We start from the raw sequence: 8,011 nt of genomic DNA on the forward strand, positions 1-8,011 counted from the left end.
CTTATTTCTGAGGAATGAAAGGTTCCCATCGTTGACTGTGGATGTGGAAAACCTTTCCTAGCTTAGAGCATTTGTGTCTACAATACATTTTAAAGTCAGAGTTCATGTTACCTGTTTTAATCACATGACTTCCTGTCCCAATTCACAAAAGGGCGCTGGTGGGCATTCTTCTTAATGTATTTAGTAAAGATCATAAGAAATCCTTTACGAGTTCAAATGTCCCTGGAACAGGCATACAGGCTCTAGTCAAGAATGAATTAGAGTGAAGGAAAGCTGTGTGGTGCCTGGCATTCCTCTCTGTTCATGGAGCTTCTTTGAGGCTTGAAGATTGATTTTACCATCTAGACATCTCTGGCTAATACCTATTCTTCAACCACCTTGGTTACTCTGACATAGGAATTTACTTCTTTTCCTTGAATGGAAAACACTTTAAAAAATAATAGAAACATTATTATAAACTAATATATGTGAGAGTGCTTAGTTGAAACAAAAAGGAATTTTAGTACACAGTATTATACTATGTTTGAAAATCAAGGAGAAGTTTATGAAACTTAAAATGTTTCCAAACTGCAGTGCAATCTACTGTTTGTGAATGTCAATGTATTATCAGGAAACGTGTCTATACAATCACACAGTTATATTTTCTCACAGACTTCTTTACAAAGAGTGAAATATGTTTTTGTACCTCTCTGTTTCAGTCAGGGACATATTTAGTGCAATATTTATGTGATTGTGCCTATGCGTGATGAATGAATGCATTTCAGTCATATATTGCCTAAATCATAACTTGATGCTTGGGAAAACTTCATGAAGTTTTAATGTCTGTGTTCCAGAACACATCACATTATTAGGATGTAGGGAGATATGTATGTGTGCTCCCTGGTGTGGGGATTTCTAGTTACTAGACCTTCTCCATATTTAGCATTTGGCATCCTCATCATACTTCTATGACATTAACAGGAGAGCAGCAATACGATTTTACCGATGGAATAACAGATTTGCCGGCATTCACTGAAAGAGGGCAAATATTCCGTCCTTGTGACTTCAACTGACTCTTCCAAATTTTATGAATGTATCAATGTATTAGATAAACCCAGTTTCAGAATTATAAAGAAAAAATGTTAGACCAAATAATGTGGCTAATTAACAGTGGTACGATTTCTAGCCCGTGGGTTTAAAATGCACTTAAAGTCCTGTTCTTGCCTTTTATTTTCTGAACTTGCTGCTTTTGCATTCGTGTTCAGTTTAAAGACAGTTACTTTAAGAGCATTTTAAACCCACGTGCTAGAAATCGGACCACTGTTAATTAGCCACATTATTTGGTCTAACATTTTTTCTTTTATCATTCTGAAACTGGGTTTATCTAATACATTGATAAATTATTTCAAAGATACTTTTATCATTGAAATCACTTCACTTTACCCTGATAAATATCAGTGACTAGGAATGACCTTCAGATAGCGTTTAGCATCTGTAACCAATCTGACAATAATGTGTTCATCAGGTGCCTATGGATTAAATCACACACTGGCATATTTAAGCTGAAGGTCAGTCTGGAAAATAAATTTACTATATTGACTGAAATACCACTCTTTGTGTAGGTATTTGTCATATATTTAAGAAAAAGCTAAAAAGAATGGAAATTGTATGACAATAACTTAAGTCTTTCTTCAAAGTGCATGCCGTCTTTTGCCATACCCCATTCAGCCAAGTATTTGTGCTCTTCCTCATTCAGTATAAGGCAGCTTTCAGTTTGCTTAGAAGGCAACATTGGAATGTTAGAGTTCATCAGAAACATAGAATTTTAAAATGTGAGTTCCGCTGAATACATTTGAGTTTCTGTAGGAAGAACCAGAACACCTGAAGATTGCAGTATATAATAATTATTTTAAAAGTATTTGATTAAACCTGATAGATTTTTCAGAAATGAAAAAAAATCAGCTCTAAAACCAAAGCTGATTTTTAGAAAATTTGAAAATGTAAATCAGCCCTATCCATAATATATTTTCTGTAAAACTTTATCTTGAAGAGTCATTTTAAAATAATATAACTATTAAAAAATGTAACTGCTATCTTAATGTTCTGAAATAAGTTAAAACATTTTAAAATATGAATACTGTAGTATAAAAGAAAGAAACGGTGGGAAGGAAAAGCAGAGAATGAAATGGCAATTCCAGTCCAAAGCTTTATTTGCCAAGTTTTCTTAGAATGAATTTTACCAATTTATGAATTCTTGTGAACAGAATGTGTAATGGAAATACTGAAAGATTTTTCCCTAGAGAGGCATTATTGACTGCTGGTGTGATGCTACTGTAATGTAATAAATCATTAAATTGTTTCAAAGTATTGTTTTTGCCTTAAAATTTTATTTTGCATTTCTTGAAAACTATAGTATTAAAGGTATTGATACGTGCAACTGCTGGGCATGCTTCACATGAGATAATATGTTTCATTTTTACAAAATTGTAACATAACTATGCAAATGTTTATTAAAAGAACATAAAATAAAAAAGTTATCGGATAAAAAAGTTATGAGGTTAAAAAGTTATGGGATAAAAAATGTACAAAAGTTGTGGGAAAAAAGTAGAAAAAAGTTTTATGAAAAGTTACAAAAAAAGTTATGAAAAAGAAGTTACGGGATTTTTTTTTAAAGTCATGGAAAAAAAATAAAAATTATAAGAAGGCCCCTGTTAGCAAAGCCTGGAGAAGTGGGGCTGGAGTCTCCACCGCCACCATGTCCCTACTACCCCTTCCCAGGCACCCCTTTATAATTAGGCTAGGAGGACAAGACCTCTGTCTAATGGGGAAAGACAAACAGACCCTTTGCCACCTTGACCAAGGCTGAGTCCCTAAATTTCTGGGTGATGATGATTGTTATTTAAGAGCCAGAGGCTGGTGGAGTTGGTTTGTTTGGAGGAGGCCTGATGGCCCCCTTACTCTCATAGCAACTTTTCCCTCACGGGGGCTCCCTTCTTATTCAGAGAGGCAGGACAGTGGGGCTAACTGTGGACCAGGCGAGGGCACAGGCTGCTGGGGTGGCCCCCCTTCCCCAGTGTACATACTGTGTCTGTGTAAGGTTTTGTATATTCCAGAGGGTAGGGCCGCCCCTGTATCATACCTAGCTGAGGTTGGAGCTGGCACATGGGGAGGAGGTTCTAATAATTATTTGTGGCTGGGAAACTTATTTATTGCTAGCATAGGACAGAGGAAGGAGGCGGGGATGGGGTCATGGCTCCCTGGTCATGCGACTCCCGTTTATTTTGCTTTTTATTTTGGAATAAACAGATTTAGCCATACTGCTCGGCCTGGTGTGTTCCCGTTTCCCTCACTGGGTCCTGAGTTTGTGCCACCAAACAAGGAGCCCCAGAGTGTCTTGAGCATGTCCAGCTAGGCTCTTGGGGACCTTCCAGGTGTGTTACCTGTATGCTGCCTAGTGGCGCCTGGGGGATTCCATGGGGACTGCCATGGAGCCTATGGGGCGCAGTCCAGCCCTGACAGCCAACAGGCCTAGAAGCCTGATGCAGCGGTGGCCGGGAAGACAGGTACCAGCACCTAAGGGCACTGACTTCCACCCACCCCAGGCATCTTCCGTTCTGTCCCCTTGCCTCCCTCTCCAGTCTGCACCTGGTGGCCTCTTCTGCAATGAGCCAAGATCATGCCACTGCACTCTAGCCTGGTCGGACCCTGTCAAAAAAAAAAAAAGGAACTGCTGCCTCCTGCTGCTGGGAGCATACACTGTTATGACCACCTTAGAAAACAGTTTGGCTCCATCTCATAAGGTTGAATATTCACACTCTTCCCAGCCCAGCAACTCTACTCTACATCCAAGACAAATTCTTGCCTATATAAAACAGGGGATGTGGACAAGGCATGCAGCTCTGTTCAAAATAGCAAACACTTATTGCCCATCAACTGGAGGGTAGCTGACTAAATTGTGCTTTTTCTTCCCTTTGATTTCCTGTAGTATTATGATGCAAGTGGCTTTCCCATGGCTAGCTTGGGGAGGGGGATACTCTTGGCAATCGAGTCTGGGTTGGCAGTCCTGCTTAGCCCTAGGGCAATCGGTGCCGCCCAAAACAAGAATAAACAGAACAAGTTACCGGGCGGAGCCAATGCCTTGGGTCCCTGGAGGTACAGACTTGTACCTGTAGGGAATAGCCATCATACACATCAGTCTTTTCAAATGCTTTTGTCACTGGGCTGAGTACAAAGGACATCCTCTCCCAAAACATTACAAAGTTTATTTGGGCTACCATTTATCCAGCATTTGTCATGTGCCTGAGCATGTACTAGTGTACTAATTGCATGCATTATTTTATTTATTTATTTATTTATTTACTTACTTTCTTATTCATTTATTTGAGATAGGGTCTCTTTCTGTTGCCTGGGCTGGAGTGCAGTGGTGCGATCACGGCTCACTGCAGCCTCAAACTCCTGGGCTCAATTGGTCTCACCTCAGCCCCCTGAGTAGCTGGGACTACAGGCATAAGTCACCAAGTCCAGCTAATTTTTAAATAAACATCTTTAAATAAACATTTTAAATAAATGAGGTTTGGCTTTGTTGCCCAGGCTAGTCTTGAACTCCCAGCTTCAAGCCAGCCTCCTCCTTCTTCCTTATTGTTGCATTTAATCTTCACCATCACCCAATAAGAGTGCCTGGGTGTAGGTGCTCCACACGGTAACAATGGAGCAACCTCCTCTCATAGGTGACAGCGAGATTCAGTTTAGTCAAACAACTTCTCAAAGGTCACACAGTTGGAGGGTGGCTGAGCCAAGATGAAGACCTAGGACTCTAAAGCTGGTGTGCCAGTAAATGACAAAAATCTCTGGGGGTTCAGGATAGCTTCCTCCCAAGAAATCTTTCTCCAAAGGTTCTAAAAACAATCATAGATCCATCTTTCATAAAGCAAACAAAACTAGCAGCCCCTTCATTTTGGGGTGGGGAGTGGGGGGAGGATAAAGGTTAGCTAAGCTCCAGGGCATCCCATTTTAATCCTACGTATTTATAAGGCAACTGCCAGCACAGCACCCCGAACCTAAAGAACCCTGCACAGCTGTCTCTGTGGGGCACGGCGTGTCCATGGATGTAAAGATTTTCCAATGTGTGCTTACAGGCCAGTGGCATCATCCTCAGTCACAGGTTAAAGGGCAGCTAGGCCTGGCCTGCTAGGCACCACCATGAGAATCTGCTGAGCTTTCCAACTAGTTTACCTGTTGTTTGCAGTGACAGACGCCCTGAAAAGAAGGGGTGTGGGTGGGAAGAGTTCTGATTTGAGGTCCCCTGATCTGGGCACGATCTCTTTTCCCAGTCGCAGGAATCAGGGGACTCCATCTGTAAACACGGGCTCAAGCTATGTCCCCCAGCCCCCTCTTTCAACCAGGTGTCACTCTCTGCTTCTCTTCCATAGACAGCCTAGAGCTGCCAGCATTCCCTTAGGATCTGTGCCCTCAGGCCTGGCTTAATTTTTCCCTCTCCAAAGAGCCATCTGTAGGGCCAGAGCCCGGCAAAGCCTAACTCATTACTGGATGCCAGTTCCTTTGCCTGACTTTCAGTGATTCCTACCTTACCCTGGGGTTTTATGTCTCTCATCTCAACGCTAACATTTCTCATTCCTCCACAAGTTGAATTGCTCACTCCGGCCAACTGAAGCATGCTTTTCTTGATAGTTAGCTTGAGGCACACGGTTGGTGCTTAAAAAAAAAAAAAGCATTATGTCAATTTCATTCATCAACAACAAAAGTGATGGCTCCACTGCAAAGTTGATAGTGCCTGCACCTCTGAGCTCAACAGCCTTCTAGACAAAGGGCTCTCAGCTGAAACATGAGCATGCACACATATGCCTCTCTCTCGGTCTGATGAGATAATTTGGATACTTGATTGTTATCCTTGAGCATTTTCCTGCCTCATTAATGCATGTGTAGCCAACACAATAATAATCATAGCTAATAACGGCTAAGGCTGAGGACTTTCCTTAGCCAGGTAGTGGCTTTACAACTTTAAACTTTTCACTAGACTCTCATTGAATCATTTCTCTTTTTCAGATCAAGAAACTGAGACTTAGTATCACATTTGGGATTAAGTTAAAACAAAAAAAGAAACTGGGGCTTAAAGTTGTCAAGTATTTCACAGCCAGCGAGTGGCTAAGTTGGAACTTGAACCCAGGCAGTCTAGCCCTGGGATCCTGTGTCCTTACCCACTCTCCAGTGTTGGCTACGCAAAACTAAAGTGTACACATTTTCAACTATAGTTTAAGTGCGTGACATATTTTTCGCTATATTTTATGTAGGTGACTTTCAGTTTGGGGGTATTCTACTTACACAATCTATCGAGCTGGATATTAACTGAGAACAAAAAGAAACTAATGCACTCCGAAAAACATAAAACATGAGCAACATGATATCACCGCAAAAGACAAATCAACACATAGCCTTCTTGTGACTGTATTTTGCTGACCGTCCACGAGTTAATCATCTGCCTGAACTCAGCAGTGCTCTGTTCCCTTGGGACACACACACACACACACACACACACACACACACACACACACACGAACACACACACACGCAGAGTTAGTGGCTGTGCCGCCCTGAGCCTCCAGTTGGCGAGTGTGAGGAAGGGACCAGATGGGTCGGGCAGAAAGGTGCTGGGTCAAGGGGGGAGGGGCAGCCGGGAGCGCGCGCACGCTCTGAACTCGTGCACCCGCCGAAACTGGTGCGCGCAGGGCCCGCCTGGCTGAGGCCTGAGGGGTGAGGGTGACGGGGGCGGGGTAGGGGCAGCCCTTTCCCAGGCGGTAGTGGGGGCAGTGGTTATGTTGCCCTTTGAAGCTTCGGCTTGACAGAAGCCTCCTGTCAAGGAGCCGCGCCTCCTGTGGGTGGAGTCCGTTACAAACGGAGCAGCCCCGCAGGCCACCACACAGCTCCCGCCAAGGCTTCCGGGCACCTTGCCATTTTCCAGCCACGCTCCCACAAGGGTCCAGGCGGCAGGCAGAGGCAGAGTGGCGAAAGCTCGGCTGGGCGGCCCCGCGGGGTACTCGCCGCCGTGACAGCGGCTCCGGACAGGCTCCCCTTCGCGCCCCTCCCGCCCTAGATGAGTGGAAGATGTCCGTGTCAGGGTTCAAGGCCAAAGTGAAGTTTCTGGGTCTATCTTCCACAAGAACCAGGAGCCGCAGCCCCCGCTCACGCTCCACTGCAACATGACTGTGAGGCGCCCGGCGGCGGCCTCGCGGGGCAGGGCGAGGGCAGAGAGGGGGCGCCGGGAGTCCCAGGACAAAGGGGAGCCTTCCCCAGAGAGGCCCCACTTCCCCGCCCCTTTCTTCCGCGACTGGCCCGGCCCCGGCCGGGACTGCGGGAGGCTTGGGTGGGAGGAGACGGAGGGCGCGTCTCTCCGACTCCTCGCGTGGGGTAGGCTTGGGGGCTGTTGGCCCCTCTAGGCCCCCGTCGCCGCGCCCCGAGGTGGGAGCCCGCGACTGCCGGAGCCTTCCTGGGACCCATGGTCGCCCTCAGTCGGCCAGCTTGCTCCGGAGACCGCGACAGGGCGGTGCAGGGCGGCTCCGGCGTTTTTTGAGCCCAGGCGGGGAAGGGGAAAGACCTTTAAGATTTTCGGTGTTTTGGCTGGGCGCAGTGGCTCACGCCTGTAATCCCCTCACTTTGGGAGGCAGAGGCGCGCGGATCACCTGAGGTCAGGAGTTAAGAGACCAGCCTGGCCAACATGGTGAAACCCCGTCTCTACTAAAATGTACAAAAATTATCCGGGCGTGTTGGCAGGCGACTTAATCCCCGCTACTTGAGAGGCAGAGGCAGGAGAATCGTTTGAACCCGAGAGGCGGAGGTTGCAGTGAGCCGAGATCCAGCCGTTGCACTCAAACTTGGGGGATAAGAGGGAGACTTCTCTCAAAAAAAAAAATATTTTTTCTTTTGAGGGAGTCTCACTCTGTCACCCAGGCTGGAGTGCAGTGGCGCGATCTGGGCTCATTGCAGCCTATGTCTCTTGACAGTCCACTGGTTAAAGCGA

At 45.4% G+C, this 8,011-nt stretch overlaps 1 pseudogene; it reads right to left on the reverse strand.

The window, feature by feature from the left end:
* The window catches only part of LOC129050022 (putative GED domain-containing protein DNM1P46), an 86,800-nt pseudogene extending 81,147 nt beyond the window's left edge, over window positions 1–5,653 (reverse strand).
* Window positions 5,654–8,011: the final 2,358 nt, after the last annotated feature.

Source organism: Pongo abelii, chromosome 16 (genome assembly GCF_028885655.2).
Source record: "Pongo abelii isolate AG06213 chromosome 16, NHGRI_mPonAbe1-v2.0_pri, whole genome shotgun sequence".
Taxonomy (NCBI): Eukaryota; Metazoa; Chordata; class Mammalia; order Primates; family Hominidae; genus Pongo; species Pongo abelii.